Here is a 20,872-nt window from a genome sequence, read left to right on the forward strand (position 1 = left end):
TTGTGAGGACTCGCGGTCACACTCTGTGCATAGAGACTTTCTACCAGCCAGCCGGACTGCTGGTAGATCCCCTCGGAGCAACGACTGCCCTGCGCGCCGCAGTCAGATTCCTCCGCCCGTCCTACTCCGAGCTGCACCTTGACTGGTTGGCCGGTAGCCAGAGGACGCCGGGACAACGCCCATTGGACAACCGCTGGAACAGAGGCTGCAACAGAGCCTGTCAGCTGGTTTGGTGTTCGTGCCGGGAAATTCCAAATCCATACACAGCGGATAAGTAAACCCCATGTTCTACATTGCATCTCGAGAATTTAATTGTACCTCAACACAAGTTGTTATCAATTTAATTCATGAGTAATGTATTTACTTCCGAGTTTAGAGTAACAGTGGGTAATAACACTGATTAGCGATTTGGTAACCGAACGATATATATTGACATATATTCTCTGTTGTGTATCTCTTTGTGTTTGCATCTCTTCGGGATTATATACCTTGTATATTGATAACCCTCACAGTAAGGTCTGCCACTCGTATCCAGGCAGACTAGTATATGTTTGGTGCACAATTTATATTAATAAATGTATCTAGTGTATTGAACCCCTGTGTGTGCGTTGTTAGTTGTTCTGACGATTGATTTTCTAAAAGCCCCAACGAACAACCTTGTGATTACTGCTACAATTAATAATTGTCTCAGTAAACCCATCAAACCATTACATTTAATGGCGTCCCTGGGTGGGTGAGTTTAGAATGAAATGAGAATCAGTCGCACAGAATAACTGAAGTTCAGCACAGCACCGCGGCTTCTATACGCGAATACCGGGTGTGCTGATAACTGCGTAAAGAAATCCCCCTGTTTTCTAGCGTTTAGTGTAACGTGTGCTGATTGGAAATCCATCTGCTCGGGTGTCTAGATTCCATACTGTATTTTGGAAAAAGAAAAAAAAAAGTAATACTCTTAAAGTTTCTCTGACGTAATGACAATGGCTGCTAAAATGTCTGAAGTGGAGTCGCTTATAAGTACTATTTCTAGCGACGACAATCCTGGTTACTGGAGTGGTATCGAAAAGTTGAACTTTGATGATATTGAGAAGCTGCAAGTAGATTTAGTAGCTAAGGTAGCGAACCAGCTTAACACAGGAGTGTCTGTGAACGCAGTTCTGGTCCTATCGAGTTTCACCTTAAATCTAGCTAAACAGCTGGAACTGTCTTTGTCCGAGCTGACAAAGTTTCAAAAGCTTCAGGGAACGCTAGAAAGATATAAGGTGGAGCGAGTCGAGTTGTTGGATATAATCAGAGAAAAGAGAGTGAAAAATGAGGAAAGTGAAGACTGACTCAGGGAAGTTTTAGGTAAATTAGATGACTTGTCTGCTAGAGAAACTGCGGCTGAGGTAGCTAGGAGAGACCTGGAAGGGAGCTCGAAAGAAAAAGAAAAAGAAATTGAGAGTTTAAATGAGCTCAGCCAGGAAAGGCAAAAGGAGTCAGATGCTGCCGTACTGGAAGCAAAATAGACTAGATCCCACTTGCATGCCAGCCCACCTAGCAGCCCGGAGCGCTCACCCAGCGCGCCGGGAGGAGGTTTCTCCCGGCCAGGGTCTGTGGTCGGATCGGCATGGGGGAGATCGCCGAGTCCTGCGCGAAACGCAAGGGCGAGTCAGTTCAGGCATAGACCCCCTGCTCCTGATCACGGCCGTCTCCCTGCCCGCGGAGAAACCGTAAAAATTAACCTCCACTCCCTGAGGCAGTTAGCCAAAGATGTAGAAAGGTTTGACCCGTCAGTGTCAGGGAATAATGTGGAGACCTACATCGATGAGCTGAGATATACTTTGCAGTTTATGCCCGAAGCGTCCGAACAGGAAAAGGCTATGTAAGTAAGGAAAACTACCAGCCGAGCGATCCACGAGTGGATGTCTAGACAAGGACCGGAAGTCTGTAATAGCTTTGAGGAGCTGTGTCAGGCAATGATCGGAGAATTTTCGGCTTTTATCGATCCCATAGCTGCCGTGGCTGCTGTGCACCATATTAAGCACGAAAAAGCTGAAGCCCCTCGCGACTATTATCAGAGGCTTAGGCGCACTTATTTTGCAGGGCGGAATGAAGAGGGTTGCGAAGAGAACGTGAATTTCAAAGGTTTATTCATTGCTAATCTGCATCCCTCAGTCAGGAAAATGATTGTGATGCACACACAGCGATGAAAATGGCTGACATTAGAAGGTTGGCTCAAAAAGCCTGGGGAGCTGAAGTCTCTGCTTCCTCAGAGCGAAAACCTGCTAAAACGGCCGTGTTCGCCACTAAAGCCAGCAGGGTTGACGACTCGCCTCAGCTCGAGGCAGCTGAGGTTCCTGAGCTCGCTAAGCCCCGGCACAAAATAGGCAGGCAGGACCGCACTAAGCGTCAGAGCCGCCGTGAGCGCTACGGGGAAGGCAAGGGCTCAGGCAGAGTCTATCATAAGACTGGACGAAGGGAGTCGACTGCAGCCCGCCTGGCCAGGCTTGAACAAGCCCTGCCTGAGAGATCAGGACAGGGTAAACCTTCCGCACCGAATGCCAGAAGTGTGAATGAGCTTAGGGGGACCACGCCCCTTCTCACTGGAGGAGGCGGGGATCCGTCCCAAGCCCCTCCCTCAGTCTATCTGATTGGGTGGGAGGGTTCCTGCCTGGAAGAAGGCTGTGACTCTGAGTTGGGCGCTGACCCCGCCCCTGAAGTCAAAGAAAAGGCAGGCTTCCAACAATTCTTAGGGAATCTCAGCCAGAAAGGCAAAGCAAGGCGTATTTATATCAAGGTTTTTCTTGAAAACGTCTTAGATAGAGAAGCACTGATTGACACTGGGGCTGAAATTAGTTTGATGTCAGCCGATCTACTCAGCGAGCTCAAACGAGTAGCGAAAGGAAAAGGCATCAGACTTAAGGTAGAACCGTGTAAGATAGATATTTCCAGCTATACCCAGGATCATGCCAGGATCACACACCGAGTGTGGGTGGCACTTAGGTTCGGGCCAATGAACATGGTGCATCCTGTTTACATCTCTAGGTTAAAAAGAGAGCCACTACTCATTGGCCAAGACCTGCTTGACAGGCTGGAGCCTCTGGTGGACTGCCAGCGTGGAAAATTGTGGGCTCAGGTCAAAAACCCTAAGCCTGTTGCACAGCAAAAAGGGGGATTCAGTGGTTATGCTGTGATCACACAGTGCCCACTGAACACTATAGCTGAGTTGGAGGTTCCTCCTGGTTCCTCTGGACGAGAATAAATGTCTCTTCTTGCTTTCCAAAACTACAGGGAAGTCCTGCCCAGGCCAGCACTCCCACGGTCTCCCAACTACAGGAGCAGTGCTCCGAGCAGCTGCTTGACCCGCCAGGTAAAGCACACCCCCTTTTCATCCCTGAAGAAGAGTGGATCTCCCTGTCCGGTAATGAATGGGAGTCCTTTCTGTGCACCCTGGTACCTCAGGGGGTCCAGGACTACCACCCCATGGTGGTGGGAGGGGGTCCAGGTGGCAGAAGTGCAGGTTGATGATGTAATTCTTAGCCTCAGCTCTGAGAAGTCCATAATCAGTGAAGGTCTGTTCGAGGACCTGTCGCGAAGCTGTCAGGTGACCCTGGTGACGCAGTCACAGGTTCTGTGGTGGGCACCCCCACCTCATAGGTCCATTTGGAGCAAAGGAAGCTGTGTAGCTTCCATCTCCATCGGAAAAAGGAAGTTTGCTCACTACTTCCAGGTAGCACCTCAGCTGACCCATTCTGTCTGCATTGGTGCAGACCTATTGGTTCGACTGGGCGCCCAGCTGGACACAGTAAACAGTGTGCTGTGGAAACGGGTGGACCCAGATGCCCACTCTCTAAGCGGTGACCCCGAGAACATTCGGTCAGGTCAGACGATTCCTCAGGCCTGCCAGGTAGTAAACGAATCGGACCTGATCGTTCCTGCGTCAACAGCAGGGTTTCCGGTACGCCTTGTCCTAAAGAAGGGACAGAGAATGGACGCTGAGATGGTTTTCTTCCAACCATCAGCTCAGTTTATCAGACTGAACCTAGCAGTCTGTTGTACCCCCAAACTGGAACGGAATGGCCGAGCCACCTGCCTGTTGGTGCAGAACATAGCAAAACAAGATGTCAAAATCCCTGCTCGCACTGACATGGGACTGGAATTGACAATAGTTTCTATGATTTCGAACTGGCCATCCCAGTACTGGGGCAGCTCCCTGGTCCCTTGGCTTCATAAAAGCGCCACTGTAATAAAGAAATTAAATCCAAAATCAAGAGGGCAGTTGCCTACTGAAATACAAGAAGTCATCAATTTTAACCTAGCAACACATTAAAGGCTGCATCTATACAAGTACGATTCTAGAAATGCTCACCAGATTACGTTTTAAGAAGGAACTGCGCTTCAGGTTCTGCCGAGATCTTAACTTGGATGGCAGGATTCAGAGTCCGGAGTGCGGACTGATTGCGCACGGAGGGTCCATATACTGTGGATCCCTCAGTGATCTTCCGCGTGTTCAAACAGCCAGCGTGTGACTCCCCTGTCCCCGTGACCTCATTGCTCTGCTCTCTCCTCTGTGCAGCCGAGCCCGATTCACGGTAAAGTGAAAAAAAATATGCCCTCAACGTGAGATTTACTCTGGAGCGAGGATAGATGTTACCTTTTTATCATTGAACAGGATGTATGTGATGTGGCGACTAGGTTCAATTTTGTATCCTCTTTAAAAGATTAAGGACTGGGGTGAGCGTGATTTACCACCCTTTCAGCTAAGAACCCGACGTGCGCACCGTTTAAGCTGCATAGACTCGGTCGTTTAACTCTTCTCCATTAGCAGGGTTAAGGTTAAAGAAAAAAAACATTGCTGACTTCTTTTTTTTTGCCAGCTGCTAGCGCTGATTAGCAAGGTTTGTATTTCATGTTTTGCAAGTTGCATCCATTTTAAGAAAAACAAGTCGTGTTAAAGACAGGAAATGAATACTTGCATTTAATTAAGTCTAGCCGTAGGCGGTTATCCACTGGGATTCAGACCCAGGGCCTCCTGTTTACTAGACAGGCGCTTTAACCAACTAAGCCACAGCGCCCCGGGAGTGCTGTCCTTTTGCAGCCACTTGGACACACCACTCAGACACATCTGCATTCGGTGTGTGCTCCGTCTGCTCGCTGAGCAAGTTGCCACCTTTACATACAATAGCAACATCGACACCAAGAGAAAGGATGACAAATGGCTTTTATCTGGAACTTTTCATGTCCAAGGAGCTCAATGTGCTTTCTGTGTACAACAGGGCCACTGAACTCCACGCTGGCCACTGAACCACAGCAGTGGCTTGCTGGCTTGACATCTCCCAAGGAAAATGTTGAAATCGCATGTGGAACAGGAAAATGACCCTCGAGTACGAGGGAAAAAAAAGAAAAAGATCATCTGGAGCGCGCCAACCCAGTTGGGACAGCCCAGTTTTGTTAACGAGGTGGCCGAGTGGTTAAGGCGATGGATTGCTAATCCATTGTGCTTTGCACGCATGGGTTCAAATCCCATCCTCGTTGGTTTCCATGTCTGTTTCCATTCTGTTTTTGATCCCTATTGCTCAATGCACAGTGAAAGCATTGCATACATGTGTCTGACAATGAGAAATGGGCCCCTGAGACAGTCATTTGCCTGTTTCACAAATGATCGTATTTTACTAGAGATTCTGTTTGGGATTCAGATGTGCATTCGGACAGCAATCCCTTTCAAGAAATGATACGTTCTGGATGAGGTCAAAGGTGCATCATTTGGACACTTTGTGGGCTTGAAATACAAAGAAAATCATGTTCTATGGTACAAGATAAATACAAAACTTAAGCTTTTATTATAATTAGATTTGTTTATAAAGCATAAGCAATCATTTATTACATTAATATATGTAAAAATAACATTTTAGCATCATACGTTTAGTATATTTAGTCCCTAATGCTGAAAGAAATGATCATAGAACATGACTTCTAACCTTACCTGCGGTGTTTTTGATCCCTATTGCTCAATGCACAGTGAAAGCATTGCATACATGTGTCTGACATTGAGAAATGGGCCCCTGAGACAATTTGCCTGTTTCACAAATGATCGTATTTTACTAGAGATTCTGTTTGGGATTCAGATGTGCATTCGGACAGCAATCCCTTTCAAGAAATGATACGTTCTGGATGAGGTCAAAGGTGCTGGAACACTGTATTTAGGATGTGTTTGCAGTTATTCTGTGTTTCTAGCTTCAACCCAGTGATATATATATATATGCTCACTGCTTTTTTGGTACATGCCCAGGGCAATAATCATTATGAGGATTTATTTCCATATGTGCTAGAGGTAGTGTTGTGAAATTCTTCAACACACTGGATCGCAGGTTTAAACCTGCACTCTTACTCCTTAAATACCAACAAATGCAGATATGTAGCAATCATATTGTAGCTGACACTCATTTGCCTGTTTCACAAATGATCATATTTTACTAGAGATTCTGTTTGGGATACGGATGTGCATTCTGACAACAATCTCTTTCAAAAAATGATTTTACCTTATCGCAGCTTTGCCCCTCTTGCCTCTTTGGAAAATATCTCCATCTTGTGGTCGTTGTTGGTAATGTCTAGACAATATCTCCATCTTGTGGTCGTTGTTGGTAATGTCTAGACAATATCTCCATCATGTGGTCGTTGTTGGTAATGTCTTCTTATGCCCTTTTTTATTTCAATTCTTTATTAGTTGATTCTAGAATCTCTACAATAGAGCTGAAAATATCAGTTTTGTAGCAGACAATATGACATTAGTTATAGTCCAATTAAGACTTTATTACCCTGTTTGTAACATAACAAATTAAAATTGATTAAAACTAAGTTTGGAACACCAGGGAACATAAAAAATGATTTTTAGGAAAACCATGAAGTTCTCTGTGTCCGATGCCTGCAAGGGGAGAAAGCTAGAATCCTTTGCTTTTTCAAAATTTGAAAATAAACATCATATAACAACAGCTTTCATTCCTAGGAGTGAAAAATAACCATTTTTGAAGACATATTAGTTTCTAAAACACTACAATAAAGTTAAAAACATCCGTTTTATATTACTTTTAGTATTTTTAGTGAAATTAGTCATTTATTGCACTATTTTTAATATAATCTCTAATTAAAAGTGAATAGAATTAAGTTTGGAGCAACAAGGAACACAAAAAAAAAGATTTTAAGGAAAAAAATGATGTCTTCTGTGCCAGGTGCCTGCAAGGGGAGAAAGCTAGAATCCTACCCAGGCTCCTGGAGCTCTGTCCTGGCTAAAGGAGGGTGAATCCATCCCCTTCAAAGCTCCATGAAAAAATGATCATTTAAAATTTGAAAAAAAAAACATCATATAACAACAGTTTTCATTCATAGGAGTGAAAAACAACCATTTTTGAAGACATATTAGTTTCTAAAACACTACAATAAAGTTGAAAACATCCGTTTTATATTACATTAATTTTTGTGAAATTAGTCATTTATTGCACTATTTTTAATAAAATCTCTAATTAAAAGTGATTAAAATTAAGTTTGGAACAACAAGGAACACAAAAAAAAAGATTTTAAGGAAAAAAATATTGTCTTCTGTGCCAGGTGCCTGCAAGGGGAGAAAGCTAGAATCCTACGCAGGCTCCTGGAGCTCTGTCCTGGCTAAAGGAGGGTGAATCCATCCCCTTCAAAGCTCCATGAAAAAATGATATTTTTAAATTTGAAAAAAAAACATTATAGAACAACATCTCTTGGTCAACAGAGTGCAAAAATCCAACTTTGAAGAAAATCCATTGACTGATCCCCGAATCCTGAAGTTTCTTTGCATGATATCGGGCTTGCAACCACTTTCTAGAAAATTATGAAAAATGCCAAAAATGAAAATAAAGTTATCAATTCTAGAGCCTAAGAGGAAAACAAGACAAATGTATATCTCCAAATAATTTTATGTGCTTCAGAAGAGCCCAGGAAAGTTTTTTGCATACATGAAACCACGCCCGTTTGCACGTAAGCAGACATGGTTGCACACACGACTGCATGAAAGCACGCGTGCATGCGAAGTCATCCTGTTGAGCATTTGAAAAGCCGCACCACGCCGCACTTGAAATAGCTCTTACCTTAGTGGTAGACGCAGGAATCGCCTTTTTATTTACGCTCTTACCAACGCGATGGAAAGCAAAACAAAGCAAAGCAGAGCAAAACAAAACGAACAAACGAAAACCCTCACGTCCCGCACTTGCATATAACGCCGTTACGTGCCCAAGCGGTATTGTACGTCATCCTAGCACTGCACCCCGGGGCGTACGGTATATGGGAACGAGCACACGCCATGAATCGTCTCGAATCAGTCTCTACAGCTGTAAGGTGCCTTGAAGCGTGCACCCCCAACATTCTTCTTTGCGCATCTGTGAAAGGTAAACTCTTGAGCAAACTCTGAACCAGCTCTAAGGAAACTAATCCGATTAGACGTTACTTTGACTCATCTTTTTACTCTCAGTGCTGGTTTGCTCAAACTCCAGCTAGGGTTAGTGTTAGCATTCCCACGCTACTTAGACACTTTGTTTACGCTCAGTGCTGGATTTTGGGAACTTCAGGACGAGTGGGAATTTTCTCCTATCTGTCAATTCTGTTTTGTTTTGGAAACTCTTGGCTGCCTATATTGTACAGTGCAGCGTGAAGGAAACATTTTCCAAAACTGTGTCAGCTCAAAAGTTGTAAGAAAACCTCTCCAGCTGCTTTAACTCTCTTCATTTTTGTCATTTAATGTGACACTCGATGTATAACTGGAGCCTCACATATGCAAATGGTGAGGCTCCAGTTCGACACCACTTTACAGTATATGACAAAAGCATGGCAGACTGTGCCGGACCGGCAGATAACTTCCGCTTATTTTTACCATATTAAACATTGGAAATCCAACCACTTTCATTTGTGACACTTGATTTTGGCTCCACCTAAGACACTCTTAAATCTTCAAACACTTTTCTCTTCTCCCGCAACACTCTTGTCTGTCGGCACTATGTGGCAGTGTTGCATGACAACCCATCTCACCACGGAAAGGAACCTAACAGCTTTGGTAAGAAAGGAGAAAAGGACCTGGCCCGTACGATTAGGCGTTATTAGCACCACGCTCTAACCAACTGAGCTAACCGGCCTCACGACAGTGCTCCTCTCTGTGCTGCAAAAAATCAAACTCAGGGAATTTCTTTTGCCCTCCTTTGAATAGAAAGCCGTGTAATTCAGTGTACGGGCTTTCTCGTGCAGTTTCATGGTTCTTGTAACCCAAATCCTACACTGGCCTGAAGTGCCCCCCCATTTCACAGCATTTTTCAGCTGATTTAAAATGTACCTAAAGGAGAAGCATTATTGAAGACCATCAATTACCAAGAGCTTTTGTCAAAGGTTTTGGTGGTCATTTTTAATGACCACAGAGCGCTGTGACCTCGGTTTTACATCTCATCCAAAAGACAGCGCCCTTTTACAACACAGCATATCCGTCACTATACTGGGGCATTAGGACCCGCACAGACCTCAGGGTGAGCGCCCCCCCGCCGGCACCATTAACACCGCTTCCAGCTGGAAGCTTTGTTTTTCCCTGTAGCTCACCCTCATCCGGGTACTGACCTGGCTTACACCTGCTTAGCTTCAGTGGGTTTTCAGTTGCGAGTTGCAAGGGGATGCAAGTGATGGAGCCGCTCGCTGCAAAAGCCACTGCATTGGCCGGGAATCGAACCCGAGCCTCCAGCGGGGCAGGCAAGAATTCGACCACTGAACCACCAATGCTCAGTGCCTGGGCCTTCAAAAAAGACGCTTTTTTGGTGCTCTGTGCAAAAAGCGTCGACATCTGCTTCCAGCTGCAAAATGCCATTCGCAGACGCTGAAGAATTTATTTCCAAGGCAGCGGGTACAAGCGATTGGGCGTTTTAAAACCACCAGGAACAGCAAAGAGGCACGTTTCTTTGCTTGCGCCGGAACACAACGACAGGAGGTGGACAACGTAGTCGGCAGGATTCAAACCTGCGCGGGGAGACCCCAATTGATTTCTAGTCCATCGCCTTAACCACTCGGCCACGACTACAGCAAGCCCCGCCGCGGCTGCGTTTTTTATACAATCTTACCTGGATCGCGAGGCGCCGGCGGAAGCCTATTTCAAAGTCGTTCTCCGTTTCAAAAAAACATTTCCAAAATACAAGCCTTGCAGACAGACACGCCTCAGAGGACTTAAGGGTGGCTTCATGTCGGAATGATAAAGTCTCCCCGTCCGGACATGAAAATGCCACTTTGTTACACACAAAAAAAGAATCAACAACAGAGAAATGCCCACAAGCATTTGAAAAGCCGCACCACGTCGCACTTGAAATAGCTCTTACATTAGTGGTAGACGCAGGAATCGCCTTTTTATTTACGCTCTTACCAACGCGATGGAAAGCAAAACAAAGCAAAGCAGAGCAAAACAAAACGAACAAACGAAAACCTTGCGTATAACGCCGTTACGTGCCCAAGCGGTATTGTACATCATCCTAGCACTGCACCCCGGGGCGTACGGTATATGGGAACGAGCACACGCCACGAATCGTCTCGAATCACTCCCTACAGCTGTAAGGCGCCTTGAAGCGTGCACCCCCAACATTCTTCTTTGCGCATGTGTGAAAGGTAAACTCTTGAGCAGACTCTGAACCAGCTCTAAGGAAACTAATCCGATTAGACGTTACTTTGACTCATCTTTCTACGCTCAGTGCTGGATTGCTCAAACTCCAGCTAGGGTTAGGGTTAGCATTCCCACGCTACTTAGGCACTTTGTTTACGCTCAGTGCTGGATTTTGGGAACTTCAGGATGAGTGGGAATTTTCTCCTGTCAATTCTGTTTTGTTTTGGAGACTCTTGGCTGCCTATGTTGTACAGTGCAGCGTGAAGGAAACATTTTCCAAAACTGTGTCAGCTCAAAAGTTGTAAGAAAACCTCTCCAGCTGCTTTAACTCTCTTCATTTTTGTCATTTAATGTGACACTCGATGTATAACTGGAGCCTCACATATGCAAATGGTGAGGCTCCAGTTCGACACCCAGTTCGACACCACTTTACAGTATATGACAAAAGCATGGCAGACTGTGCCGGACCGGCAGATAACTTCCGCTTATTTTTACCATATTAAACATTGGAAATCCTCCCACTTGTATTTGTGACACTTGATTTTGGCTCCACCTAAGACACTCTTAAATCTTCAAACACTTTTCTCTTCTCCCGCAACACTCTTGTCTGTCGGCACTATGTGGCAGCGTTGCATGACAACCCCTCTCACCACGGAAAGGAACCTAACAGCTTTGGTAAGAGAGGAGAAAAGGACCTGGGCAGTACGGGGCTCGAACCCGTGACCTTGGCGTTATTAGCACCACGCTCGAACCAACTGAGCTAACCGGCCTCACAACAGTGCTCCTCTCTGTGCTGCAAAAAATCGAACTCAGGGAATTTCTTTTGTCCTCCTTTGAATAGAAAGCCGTGTAATTCAGTGTACGGGCTTTCTCGTGCAGTTTCATGGTTCTTGTAACCCAAATCCTACACTGGCCTGAAGTGCCCCCCCATTTCACAGCATTTTTCAGCTGATTTAAAATGTACCTAAAGGAGAAGCATTATTGAAGACCATCAATTACCAAGAGCTTTTGTCAAAGGTTTTGGTGGTCATTTTGAATGACCACAGAGCGCTGTGACCTCGGTTTTACATCTCAACCAAAAGACAGCGCCCTTTTACAACACAGCATCTCCGTCACTATACTGGGGCATTGGGACCCGCACAGACCTCAGGGTGAGCGCCCCACCGCCGGCACCATTAACACCGCTTCCAGCTGGAAGCTTTGTTTTTCCCTGTAGCTCACCCTCATCCGGGTACTGACCTGGCTCACACCTGCTTAGCTTCAGTGGGTTTTTTGAGTTGCGAGTTGCAAGGGGATGCAAGTGATGGAGCCGCTCGCTGCAAAAGCCACTGCATTGGCCGGGAATCGAACCCGAGCCTCCCGCGTGGCAGGCGAGAATTCTACCACTGAACCACCAATGCTCAGTGCCTGGGTCTTCAAAAAAGACGCTTTTTTGGTGCTCTGTGCAAAACGCGTCGACATCTGCTTCCAGCTGCAAAATGCCATTCGCGGACGCTGAAGAACTTATTTCCAAGGCAGCGGGTACAAGCGATTGGGCGTTTTAAAACCACCAGGAACAGCAAAGAGGCGCGCTTCTTTGCTTGCGCCGAAACACACCGACTGGAGGCGGATAACGTAGTCGGCAGGATTCGAACCTGCGCGGGGAGACCCCAATGGATTTCTAGTCCATCGCCTTAACCACTCGGCCACGACTACAGCAAGCCCCACTGCCGCTGCGTTCTTGCTACAATCTTACCTGGATCGCGAGGCGCCGGCGGAAGCCTATTTCAAAGTCGTTCTCCGTTTCAAAAAAACATTTCCAAAATACAAGCCTTGCAGACAGACACGCCTCAGAGGACTTAAGGGTGGCTTCATGTCGGAATGATAAAGTCTCCCCGTCCGGACATGAAAATGCCACTTTGTTACACACAAAAAAAGAATCAACAACAGAGAAATGCCCACAAGCATTTGAAAAGCCGCACCACGTCGCACTTGAAATAGCTCTTACATTAGTGGTAGACGCAGGAATCGCCTTTTTATTTACGCTCTTACCAACGCGATGGAAAGCAAAACAAAGCAAAGCAGAGCAAAACAAAACGAACAAACGAAAACCTTGCGTATAACGCCGTTACGTGCCCAAGCGGATTTGTACATCATCCTAGCACTGCACCCCGGGGCGTACGGTATATGGGAACGAGCACACGCCACGAATCGTCTCGAATCACTCCCTACAGCTGTAAGGCGCCTTAAAGCGTGCACCCCCAACATTCTTCTTTGCGCATGTGTGAAAGGTAAACTCTTGAGCAGACTCTGAACCAGCTCTAAGGAAACTAATCCGATTAGACGTTACTTTGACTCATCTTTTTAGGCTCAGTGCTGGATTGCTCAAACTCCAGCTAGGGTTAGGGTTAGCATTCCCACGCTACTTAGACACTTTGTTTACGCTCAGTGCTGGATTTTGGGAACTTCAGGATGAGTGGGAATTTTCTCCTATCTGTCAATTCTGTTTTGTTTTGGAGACTCTTGGCTGCTTATGTTGTACAGTGCAGCGTGAAGGAAACATTTTCCAAAACTGTGTCAGCTCAAAAGTTGTAAGAAAACCTCTCCAGCTGCTTTAACTCTCTTCATTTTTGTCATTTAATGTGACACTCGATGTATAACTGGAGCCTCACATATGCAAATGGTGAGGCTCCAGTTCGACACCCAGTTCGACACCACTTTACAGTGTATGACAAAAGCATGGCAGACTGTGCCGGACCGGCAGATAACTTCCGCTTATTTTTACCATATTAAACATTGGAAATCCTCCCACTTGTATTTGTGACACTTGATTTTGGCTCCACCTAAGACACTCTTAAATCTTCAAACACTTTTCTCTTCTCCCGCAACACTCTTGTCTGTCGGCACTACGTGGCAGCGTTGCATGACAACCCCTCTCACCACGGAAAGGAACCTAACAGCTTTGGTAAGAGAGGAGAAAAGGACCTGGCCAGTATGGGGCTCGAACCCGGGACCTTGGCATTATTAGCACCACGCTCGAACCAACTGAGCTAACTGGCCTCACAACAGTGCTCCTCTCTGTGCTGCAAAAAATCGAACTCAGGGAATTTCTTTTGTCCTCCTTTGAATAGAAAGCCGTGTAATTCAGTGTTTGGGCTTTCTCGTGCAGTTTTTATGGTTCTTGTAACCCAAATCCTACACTGGCCTGAAGTGCCCCCCCATTTCACAGCATTTTTCAGCTGATTTAAAATGTACCTAAAAGAGAAGCATTATTGAAGACCATCAATTACCAAGAGCTTTTGTCAAAGGTTTTGGTGGTCATTTTGAATGACCACAGAGCGCTGTGACCTCGGTTTTACATCTCATCCAAAAGACAGCGCCCTTTTACAACACAGCATCTCTGTCACTATACTGGGGCATTGGGACCCGCACAGACCTCAGGGTGAGCGCCCCACCGCCGGCACCATTAACACCGCTTCCAGCTGGAAGCTTTGTTTTCCCCTGTAGCTCACCCTCATCCGGGTACTGACCTGGCTCACACCTGCTTAGCTTCAGTGGGTTTTTTGAGTTGCGAGTTGCAAGGGGATGCAAGTGATGGAGCCGCTCGCTGCAGAAGCCACTGCATTGGCCGGGAATCGAACCCAAGCTTCCAGCGTGGCAGGCGAGAATTCTACCACTGAACCACCAATGCTCAGTGCCTGGGCCTTCAAAAAAGACGCTTTTTTGGTGGTCTGTGCAAAACGCGTCGACATCTGCTTCCAGCTGCAAAATGCCATTCGCGGACACTGAAGAACTTATTTCCAAGGCAGCGGGTACAAGCGATTGGGCGTTTTAAAACCACCAGGAACAGCAAAGAGGCACGCTTCTTTGCTTGCGCCGAAACACACCGACTGGAGGCGGATAACGTAGTCGGCAGGATTCGAACCTGCGCGGGGAGACCCCAATGGATTTCTAGTCCATCGCCTTAACCACTCGGCCACGACTACAGCAAGCCCCACTGCCGCTGCGTTCTTGCTACAATCTTACCTGGATCGCGAGGCGCCGGCGGAAGCCTATTTCAAAGTCGTTCTCCGTTTCATAAAAACATTTCCAAAATACAAGCCTTGCAGACAGACACGCCTCAGAGGACTTAAGGGTGGCTTCATGTCGGAATGATAAAGTCTCCCCGTCCGGACATGAAAATGCCACTTTGTTACACACAAAAAAAGAATCAACAACAGAGAAATGCCCACAAGCATTTGAAAAGCCGCACCACGTCGCACTTGAAATAGCTCTTACATTAGTGGTAGACGCAGGAATCGCCTTTTTATTTACGCTCTTACCAACGCGATGGAAAGCAAAACAAAGCAAAGCAGAGCAAAACAAAACGAACAAACGAAAACCTTGCGTATAACGCCGTTACGTGCCCAAGCGGTATTGTACATCATCCTAGCACTGCACCCCGGGGCGTACGGTATATGGGAACGAGCACACGCCACGAATCGTCTCGAATCACTCCCTACAGCTGTAAGGCGCCTTGAAGCGTGCACCCCCAACATTCTTCTTTGCGCATGTGTGAAAGGTAAACTCTTGAGCAGACTCTGAACCAGCTCTAAGGAAACTAATCCGATTAGACGTTACTTTGACTCATCTTTCTACGCTCAGTGCTGGATTGCTCAAACTCCAGCTAGGGTTAGGGTTAGCATTCCCACGCTACTTAGGCACTTTGTTTACGCTCAGTGCTGGATTTTGGGAACTTCAGGATGAGTGGGAATTTTCTCCTGTCAATTCTGTTTTGTTTTGGAGACTCTTGGCTGCCTATGTTGTACAGTGCAGCGTGAAGGAAACATTTTCCAAAACTGTGTCAGCTCAAAAGTTGTAAGAAAACCTCTCCAGCTGCTTTAACTCTCTTCATTTTTGTCATTTAATGTGACACTCGATGTATAACTGGAGCCTCACATATGCAAATGGTGAGGCTCCAGTTCGACACCCAGTTCGACACCACTTTACAGTATATGACAAAAGCATGGCAGACTGTGCCGGACCGGCAGATAACTTCCGCTTATTTTTACCATATTAAACATTGGAAATCCTCCCACTTGTATTTGTGACACTTGATTTTGGCTCCACCTAAGACACTCTTAAATCTTCAAACACTTTTCTCTTCTCCCGCAACACTCTTGTCTGTCGGCACTATGTGGCAGCGTTGCATGACAACCCCTCTCACCACGGAAAGGAACCTAACAGCTTTGGTAAGAGAGGAGAAAAGGACCTGGGCAGTACGGGGCTCGAACCCGTGACCTTGGCGTTATTAGCACCACGCTCGAACCAACTGAGCTAACCGGCCTCACAACAGTGCTCCTCTCTGCGCTGCAAAAAATCGAACTCAGGGAATTTCTTTTGTCCTCCTTTGAATAGAAAGCCGTGTAATTCAGTGTACGGGCTTTCTCGTGCAGTTTCATGGTTCTTGTAACCCAAATCCTACACTGGCCTGAAGTGCCCCCCCATTTCACAGCATTTTTCAGCTGATTTAAAATGTACCTAAAGGAGAAGCATTATTGAAGACCATCAATTACCAAGAGCTTTTGTCAAAGGTTTTGGTGGTCATTTTGAATGACCACAGAGCGCTGTGACCTCGGTTTTACATCTCAACCAAAAGACAGCGCCCTTTTACAACACAGCATCTCCGTCACTATACTGGGGCATTGGGACCCGCACAGACCTCAGGGTGAGCGCCCCACCGCCGGCACCATTAACACCGCTTCCAGCTGGAAGCTTTGTTTTTCCCTGTAGCTCACCCTCATCCGGGTACTGACCTGGCTCACACCTGCTTAGCTTCAGTGGGTTTTTTGAGTTGCGAGTTGCAAGGGGATGCAAGTGATGGAGCCGCTCGCTGCAAAAGCCACTGCATTGGCCGGGAATCGAACCCGAGCCTCCCGCGTGGCAGGCGAGAATTCTACCACTGAACCACCAATGCTCAGTGCCTGGGTCTTCAAAAAAGACGCTTTTTTGGTGCTCTGTGCAAAACGCGTCGACATCTGCTTCCAGCTGCAAAATGCCATTCGCGGACGCTGAAGAACTTATTTCCAAGGCAGCGGGTACAAGCGATTGGGCGTTTTAAAACCACCAGGAACAGCAAAGAGGCGCGCTTCTTTGCTTGCGCCGAAACACACCGACTGGAGGCGGATAACGTAGTCGGCAGGATTCGAACCTGCGCGGGGAGACCCCAATGGATTTCTAGTCCATCGCCTTAACCACTCGGCCACGACTACAGCAAGCCCCACTGCCGCTGCGTTCTTGCTACAATCTTACCTGGATCGCGAGGCGCCGGCGGAAGCCTATTTCAAAGTCGTTCTCCGTTTCAAAAAAACATTTCCAAAATACAAGCCTTGCAGACAGACACGCCTCAGAGGACTTAAGGGTGGCTTCATGTCGGAATGATAAAGTCTCCCCGTCCGGACATGAAAATGCCACTTTGTTACACACAAAAAAAGAATCAACAACAGAGAAATGCCCACAAGCATTTGAAAAGCCGCACCACGTCGCACTTGAAATAGCTCTTACATTAGTGGTAGACGCAGGAATCGCCTTTTTATTTACGCTCTTACCAACGCGATGGAAAGCAAAACAAAGCAAAGCAGAGCAAAACAAAACGAACAAACGAAAACCTTGCGTATAACGCCGTTACGTGCCCAAGCGGATTTGTACATCATCCTAGCACTGCACCCCGGGGCGTACGGTATATGGGAACGAGCACACGCCACGAATCGTCTCGAATCACTCCCTACAGCTGTAAGGCGCCTTAAAGCGTGCACCCCCAACATTCTTCTTTGCGCATGTGTGAAAGGTAAACTCTTGAGCAGACTCTGAACCAGCTCTAAGGAAACTAATCCGATTAGACGTTACTTTGACTCATCTTTTTAGGCTCAGTGCTGGATTGCTCAAACTCCAGCTAGGGTTAGGGTTAGCATTCCCACGCTACTTAGACACTTTGTTTACGCTCAGTGCTGGATTTTGGGAACTTCAGGATGAGTGGGAATTTTCTCCTATCTGTCAATTCTGTTTTGTTTTGGAGACTCTTGGCTGCTTATGTTGTACAGTGCAGCGTGAAGGAAACATTTTCCAAAACTGTGTCAGCTCAAAAGTTGTAAGAAAACCTCTCCAGCTGCTTTAACTCTCTTCATTTTTGTCATTTAATGTGACACTCGATGTATAACTGGAGCCTCACATATGCAAATGGTGAGGCTCCAGTTCGACACCCAGTTCGACACCACTTTACAGTGTATGACAAAAGCATGGCAGACTGTGCCGGACCGGCAGATAACTTCCGCTTATTTTTACCATATTAAACATTGGAAATCCTCCCACTTGTATTTGTGACACTTGATTTTGGCTCCACCTAAGACACTCTTAAATCTTCAAACACTTTTCTCTTCTCCCGCAACACTCTTGTCTGTCGGCACTACGTGGCAGCGTTGCATGACAACCCCTCTCACCACGGAAAGGAACCTAACAGCTTTGGTAAGAGAGGAGAAAAGGACCTGGCCAGTATGGGGCTCGAACCCGGGACCTTGGCATTATTAGCACCACGCTCGAACCAACTGAGCTAACTGGCCTCACAACAGTGCTCCTCTCTGTGCTGCAAAAAATCGAACTCAGGGAATTTCTTTTGTCCTCCTTTGAATAGAAAGCCGTGTAATTCAGTGTTTGGGCTTTCTCGTGCAGTTTTTATGGTTCTTGTAACCCAAATCCTACACTGGCCTGAAGTGCCCCCCCATTTCACAGCATTTTTCAGCTGATTTAAAATGTACCTAAAAGAGAAGCATTATTGAAGACCATCAATTACCAAGAGCTTTTGTCAAAGGTTTTGGTGGTCATTTTGAATGACCACAGAGCGCTGTGACCTCGGTTTTACATCTCATCCAAAAGACAGCGCCCTTTTACAACACAGCATCTCTGTCACTATACTGGGGCATTGGGACCCGCACAGACCTCAGGGTGAGCGCCCCACCGCCGGCACCATTAACACCGCTTCCAGCTGGAAGCTTTGTTTTCCCCTGTAGCTCACCCTCATCCGGGTACTGACCTGGCTCACACCTGCTTAGCTTCAGTGGGTTTTTTGAGTTGCGAGTTGCAAGGGGATGCAAGTGATGGAGCCGCTCGCTGCAGAAGCCACTGCATTGGCCGGGAATCGAACCCAAGCTTCCAGCGTGGCAGGCGAGAATTCTACCACTGAACCACCAATGCTCAGTGCCTGGGCCTTCAAAAAAGACGCTTTTTTGGTGGTCTGTGCAAAACGCGTCGACATCTGCTTCCAGCTGCAAAATGCCATTCGCGGACACTGAAGAACTTATTTCCAAGGCAGCGGGTACAAGCGATTGGGCGTTTTAAAACCACCAGGAACAGCAAAGAGGCACGCTTCTTTGCTTGCGCCGAAACACACCGACTGGAGGCGGATAACGTAGTCGGCAGGATTCGAACCTGCGCGGGGAGACCCCAATGGATTTCTAGTCCATCGCCTTAACCACTCGGCCACGACTACAGCAAGCCCCACTGCCGCTGCGTTCTTGCTACAATCTTACCTGGATCGCGAGGCGCCGGCGGAAGCCTATTTCAAAGTCGTTCTCCGTTTCATAAAAACATTTCCAAAATACAAGCCTTGCAGACAGACACGCCTCAGAGGACTTAAGGGTGGCTTCATGTCGGAATGATAAAGTCTCCCCGTCCGGACATGAAAATGCCACTTTGTTACACACAAAAAAAGAATCAACAACAGAGAAATGCCCACAAGCATTTGAAAAGCCGCACCACGTCGCACTTGAAATAGCTCTTACATTAGTGGTAGACGCAGGAATCGCCTTTTTATTTACGCTCTTACCAACGCGATGGAAAGCAAAACAAAGCAAAGCAGAGCAAAACAAAACGAACAAACGAAAACCTTGCGTATAACGCCGTTACGTGCCCAAGCGGTATTGTACATCATCCTAGCACTGCACCCCGGGGCGTACGGTATATGGGAACGAGCACACGCCACGAATCGTCTCGAATCACTCCCTACAGCTGTAAGGCGCCTTGAAGCGTGCACCCCCAACATTCTTCTTTGCGCATGTGTGAAAGGTAAACTCTTGAGCAGACTCTGAACCAGCTCTAAGGAAACTAATCCGATTAGACGTTACTTTGACTCATCTTTTTACGCTCAGTGCTGGATTACTCAAACTCCAGCTAGGGTTAGGGTTAGCATTCCCACGCTACTTAGACACTTTGTTTACGCTCAGTGCTGGATTTTGGGAACTTCAGGATGAGTGGGAATTTTCTCCTATCTGTCAATTCTGTTTTGTTTTGGAGACTCTTGGCTGCCTATGTTGTACAGTGCAGCGTGAAGGAAACATTTTCCAAAACTGTGTCAGCTCAAAAGTTGTAAGAAAACCTCTCCAGCTGCTTTAACTCTCTTCATTTTTGTCATTTAATGTGACACTCGATGTATAACTGGAGCCTCACATATGCAAATGGTGAGGCTCCAGTTCGACACCCAGTTCGACACCACTTTACAGTATATGACAAAAGCATGGCAGACTGTGCCGGACCGGCAGATAACTTCCGCTTATTTTTACCATATTAAACATTGGAAATCCTCCCACTTGTATTTGTGACACTTGATTTTGGCTCCACCTAAGACACTCTTAAATCTTCAAACACTTTTCTCTTCTCCCGCAACACTCTTGTCTGTCGGCACTATGTGGCAGCGTTGCATGACAACCCCTCTCACCACGGAAAGGAACCTAACAGCTTTGGTAAGAGAGGAGAAAAGGACCTGGCCAGTACGGGGCTCGAGCCCGTGACCTTGGCGTTATTAGCACCACGCTTGAACCAACTGAGCTAACCGGCCTCACAACAGTGCTCCTCTCTGTGCTGCAAAAAATCGAACTCAGGGAATTTCTTTTGTCCTCCTTTGAATAGAAAGCCGTGTAATTCAGTGTACGGGCTTTCTCGTGCAGTTTCATGGTTCTTGTAACCCAAATCCTACACTGGCCTGAAGTGCCCCCCCATTTCACAGCATTTTTCAGCTGATTTAAAATGTACCTAAAGGAGAAGCATTATTGAAGACCATCAATTACCAAGAGCTTTTGTCAAAGGTTTTGGTGGTCATTTTGAATGACCACAGAGCGCTGTGACCTCGGTTTTACATCTCATCCAAAAGACAGCGCCCTTTTACAACACAGCATCTCCGTCACTATACTGGGGCATTGGGACCCGCACAGACCTCAGGGTGAGCGCCCCACCGCCGGCACC

At 46.7% G+C, this 20,872-nt stretch overlaps 7 non-coding genes across 7 annotated transcripts; 1 reads left to right on the forward strand and 6 right to left on the reverse strand.

Annotated features, from left to right (window-relative positions):
* The first annotated feature begins 5,432 nt into the window (after positions 1 to 5,432).
* trnas-gcu (transfer RNA serine (anticodon GCU)) lies at positions 5,433 to 5,514 on the forward strand. The gene has a single exon. It is a non-coding gene; the product is annotated as a tRNA-Ser (tRNA).
* A 6,439-nt stretch (positions 5,515 to 11,953) lies between these two features.
* trnag-gcc (transfer RNA glycine (anticodon GCC)) lies at positions 11,954 to 12,024 on the reverse strand. The gene has a single exon. It is a non-coding gene; the product is annotated as a tRNA-Gly (tRNA).
* Positions 12,025 to 12,237: 213 nt separating this feature from the next.
* On the reverse strand, positions 12,238 to 12,319 carry trnas-aga (transfer RNA serine (anticodon AGA)). The gene has a single exon. It is a non-coding gene; the product is annotated as a tRNA-Ser (tRNA).
* A 2,188-nt stretch (positions 12,320 to 14,507) lies between these two features.
* On the reverse strand, positions 14,508 to 14,589 carry trnas-aga (transfer RNA serine (anticodon AGA)). The gene has a single exon. It is a non-coding gene; the product is annotated as a tRNA-Ser (tRNA).
* Positions 14,590 to 16,488: 1,899 nt separating this feature from the next.
* On the reverse strand, positions 16,489 to 16,559 carry trnag-gcc (transfer RNA glycine (anticodon GCC)). The gene has a single exon. It is a non-coding gene; the product is annotated as a tRNA-Gly (tRNA).
* A 213-nt stretch (positions 16,560 to 16,772) lies between these two features.
* On the reverse strand, positions 16,773 to 16,854 carry trnas-aga (transfer RNA serine (anticodon AGA)). The gene has a single exon. It is a non-coding gene; the product is annotated as a tRNA-Ser (tRNA).
* Positions 16,855 to 19,042: 2,188 nt separating this feature from the next.
* trnas-aga (transfer RNA serine (anticodon AGA)) lies at positions 19,043 to 19,124 on the reverse strand. Its single transcript has one exon. It is a non-coding gene; the product is annotated as a tRNA-Ser (tRNA).
* Between the last annotated feature and the right edge of the window lie 1,748 nt (positions 19,125 to 20,872).

Source organism: Lepisosteus oculatus, unplaced genomic scaffold, assembly GCF_040954835.1.
Source record: "Lepisosteus oculatus isolate fLepOcu1 unplaced genomic scaffold, fLepOcu1.hap2 HAP2_SCAFFOLD_64, whole genome shotgun sequence".
NCBI lineage: Eukaryota > Metazoa > Chordata > Actinopteri > Semionotiformes > Lepisosteidae > Lepisosteus > Lepisosteus oculatus.